The sequence below is a fragment of the Theobroma umbraticum genome, unplaced genomic scaffold (genome assembly GCF_002168275.2).
Source record: "Theobroma umbraticum cultivar Fairchild unplaced genomic scaffold, ASM216827v3 scaffold_69.0, whole genome shotgun sequence".
In the NCBI taxonomy this organism is placed as follows: domain Eukaryota; kingdom Viridiplantae; phylum Streptophyta; class Magnoliopsida; order Malvales; family Malvaceae; genus Theobroma; species Theobroma umbraticum.
In genome coordinates, this window is record NW_018397293.1 from 68,335 (window position 1) to 72,986 (window position 4,652).

The following is a 4,652-nucleotide window of genomic DNA, read 5'->3' on the forward strand; positions in this document are numbered from 1 at the left end:
TCAAGGCAATATCCCAATGGATAGCATCACTCGAAGTATTTTTCACAAGTGGCATCATAATCCTCATCCAGGGAATATCCCAACAAATGGCATCACATGCAGCATTCTCCACAGGTGCCATCACAATCATCATTTGGAGTAATCTCCTGACGGATGGCATCATACACAACAAGTGGGATTTTCAACCACTAGCCCCGTTTACCACCATCCCAGAGGCACGGACATAGTCAACATCGCATAGTAGGTAAGAATCACAGGCTGGACAAAACCACCATCCCCGCTTACAACCATCCCTGCTGGCAGAACATACATAATCATAGGGATTTGGACACACCCAACCTCATAATATCCATCATTCAAAATTCTTCCACGGATGGAACTTACATAATCAACATCATAACATCATTAGAAACCATTCATAGATGGAACACATTACTCCATACAACTCATTAATCATCCTGCTTGTCATCATATATAGTCAATCATTCATCATCATGCCTCATTTCTCCCATTCAATGGGGTTATTTTTCCACCGAAGCTGCATCAATTTGAATCTAAGTTATCAATCGCTCATATTGAAAATCAATTGGTCAATCTTACCTCTAGAAGCATTCCTCAGCTACATATTTACTCTAAGCACTCCAAGGGCTTCAAAAATTCATTCTTGGAAGCTAGGGTTAAGTTTTAGAGAGAAAAAGTGAAAATCACTAACTAAGCTTTATGAAGTGAAATCTCTCAATTTTAGCACTTCAAATCAAAGATTTAGCATTATAGTGTGAAGGCTTTGAGTGCGGTGAAATTTGAGAGAAATCGGATGAGAAGATGAAGAAAAAGGATAAAATGAAAGATTTTTCGATTTTAGGGTTTAGGGTTTACATTCATAAAAAATTATTATTTTTTATGAATATAAATCCTAATACAGGTGAAAGCCTTTTTTAAGGACATTCTTTGAGCCCTCCCATTAGATTGGTGGGACTCAAATGTATATTTTCACTTAAGAAATTTTTCGAAGGAACTCGCTTTCACAAGCTTTCTCGAAATATCCCACCATTGAGGCCTTTCCTCACACACAAAAATATTGATATGTTGCGACATTTAAATAATGCAATGATGACTCGTGTCTTGCAATAAATTATTAGTAATCACTATCCCTATAATTCTACCATTTTTGAAATCTTCTATTTACTATTTTATCCTTATTTATTTCATGCTTTTTGTTTTTTTTAATCCCTAGAAAGCAAAATCATATATTTACTTATTGATAAGAAAAAATTGATTTACCTATGGTATTATTTTTTTCCTATGTATGTCTTATATAATTAGACATTTCAATTTTTTTTGTCTAACTTTTTCATTTTTCAAAATTTAAATTTCATTTTTTTATCATCATAAATATTATTATTTTAAAGCTATATGCTTCCTCTATTCTCTTTTGTGTTTGTTATTATTATCATTATTGTTATTTTTTATATTATTTCTTTTTTTCTTTCTATTTTTTTATTTGATTAATATTTTTTATTTATAATTTCTTTTATATTTATTTAGATTATAAATATTGACACTTGAAATTAAAACCATCCCATTGTACTAGTAGAGTCTTAACCAAAATCCCTCACCTAGGAAAATTAAATCGAGATTGCAACTTCTTGCGTCCCGAACGAATATTCCATCATCTGTATTAATTCAAATAATCATCCCATTTTTATCAATAATTTTTATCTTATCCTATTTTCATTCCCTTTCCCTATTTATACCCATCCCTATTTTACAAAATTTGATATTATTTTATTATGTTTTTAATTTTATATTTTCCCTAATGTATTTCATCCCTTTCTTTATATCTATTTAAAATTTGCATAACTAAACATTTTATGGTTATTTCTAATATTTCATTCTTCTCTATTTTAAATCTCTTCCTGAATATATATTATATCTAAATATCCATTTTCCTATATATATATATATTCATCTAGTTTAATCTATTTCTATAACTAAATATTTATTTTTCCTATATTTTACATTTACCTAACATTTCATTACAAGATTTTCATTTCTTTTCTGCATATATTTTATTTATTAAATGTATTTCATAACCAAAAATCTATTTCTTTTCCATAATTTTTTAACTAATATTTTCCATTTCACCTATCCACAACTTATGCTTTTCTACTCTCCAGGTTCATTATTTTTAAAGTAAATATTCTTATATTTTTTATTTATTTTATCTATATAAAAATCTTATTTCATTTTTTCACTCCCTAAGTTTTACGGAGCCCAAATGGATGTAGGCCGAACAAACAAATTCAACAATCTCAAGCCTAGAAATTAAACCGAAAGCATAAGGGAGTAGGCCTTACCTATCTTTGGGCTTGAACCAATTTTGGTGACTGGAATTTTGAAAGCCTATGAAGTACTTCACAAATCCAGTCGTTTTTTCCTCAAAATGTTGCCATTTTGGAAGCTTAAAAAAAAAACCTTAAAATCCCTAAAAGCCCTAATAAACACTCAAATCCTTTCAAAAAAACCCTACTAAATGAAAAAAAGAAAAATCAACTGCTTGCTTTCCTATTCTTTTTTGTTTTCTATATTTTTTTCCTTTTTTTGTTTCCTAGATTGATTGTGTATAAGGCTAGTTGCTAAAGAAAAGAAAGGGTTTACATTTTTGTTTTTCTTTCTAGTTTTAGGGTTTTTCTCAATTTTTCTAGGGTTTCCTTTTTTTTAAAAAAAGAAAAAAAGCCTCCTCTATTGTTTTAGAGCTTATGGGTTTTCATAGCCACAATCGATTGAGCATGTTGGGTTGGTTATACAGCCACCTCACCCTGATGATTCACCCGACCAAGCTCGAGAAGATCGTGCCTAGCAAGGTATTATCAATGAGCATAAGGCTAGCTAAACATGGCTTTGTCTCCAATGCTTAGCTGGCCATTTTTCATTTGTTTTTTTTAAAATTTTATCATTATTTTTTTTATTTTTCTAGATTGTTCTTTTGTTAATCTCCTTTTCATCTTTTGTTTTTGCTTAAATCTTTGTTTGATCTATTTTCCCCTAATTAAATTTAATTGGCCTATTTTAATTAACAGACCCAATATTGGGCAATATTGGGCTTGGCTCAATGGCCATTTAGTTAATGGCTGGGTATCATTTATAGGCCAAGACAAGCCCAAATACAAGATTTGTTAAATGTGGTCCAGCAATTGGCATAACCAAGAATAAAATAACATAAGATAAAATTGAAAAAAAAATAAAAATGAGAATAAAAATAAAAACAAAAATAAAATAAAATGAAATTAATGTTTTCAAGAATGGCGTTTACAGTTACCTCTTTTTACGCATTCTTGAGAATAGTGCAAAGACATAGACACTATACTCGTCCAATTGAGAACTGAGAATTTTTTTAAAAGTTCTACAAGTTTAAAGAAAATAAGTAACTCTTCTAATAAAGGCTCCGTAATTTTTAAAAAAAATTTGAAAAGATAAATAACTCCTTAGTCAAGACTTTACAAGTTAATAAACAACTCCTCATTAGAGGTTTTACAACTTGAAAAGTGATTTGGGAAAATGAGTAATTCCTCATTCGAAGCTTTACAACTTTAAAAGTGATTTGGAAAAATGAACAACTCCTCGCCCGAGGCTTTAGTACTTTAAAAAGTGTTTTGGAAAAATTAAAAACCCCTCATCCAACGCTTTACAGCTTTAAAACTTGATTTGGAAAAACAAACAACTCTTGATCCGAGGTTTTACAAGTTTAAAAGCGAAAATTCCTCATCCGATGCTTTACAACTTTAACAATAGACTTGGAAAGATAAAAAACTCTTCATCCAAGGTTTTACAACTTTAAAAAATGAAGACTCCTCATCCGAGGCTTTACAACTTTAAAAGTGGTTTGGAAAGATAAATATGGTTCATGTGTTCTAAAAAGATTATTCATAAATTTTGTTTGTTCAGGAACTTTAATAGTTTTCCTTGATCCTAATTGATGGTGTATAATTAGTATCTTTTCATTGGTCAATGGGGACAAACAAAGTGCATCTTATCCACTCAATTCATTGCCCATGATCATTTGCATGTCACTTTCTGCATAATCTATTTTCTATTTTTTTTCATTCCTTCATTATATTGTCAAACCCCATTTCATTTTCTGATCAACTTTGATTCTTTTCCAAGGCAATGCAAATGTCTTTCTTGCTTTTATGATCTTTATTAGATATCATTCAAATTCTCATGACAAATGCAATGCATCAATATTTCCTTTATTTATGGAATAAGAACAATGACAGCATAATTGGAGAGAAGGCCATTTCATTAAAAATATGGGAAGGTTAACACTTAATCATAGTGTTGAAGAGTATTTCGTAAAGGCGAAATTTAATTCAAAGATGGGTACAGTTTTTTCCTAATGATTGCCTAGATAAACATGGATAGTAGCTTGAGATTTTTCTTCGAGGTGAGCACAATTGTCAGTTCTCTTGTCTTTATCTTAACATCTTGGATCATGACTTCACCCCATTCTTGTTAGGTCTTTGGAATTCTCTGATGGTTGATCCTTCCTCATGCCTAGACTACCCTCTCCGGTTTTAGCCTTAGACATCTCTCTTGGATCTAAGTCACCCTTTTGGGTTGTCAACTTGAACCCCCATTTTCTTTTTTCTTTT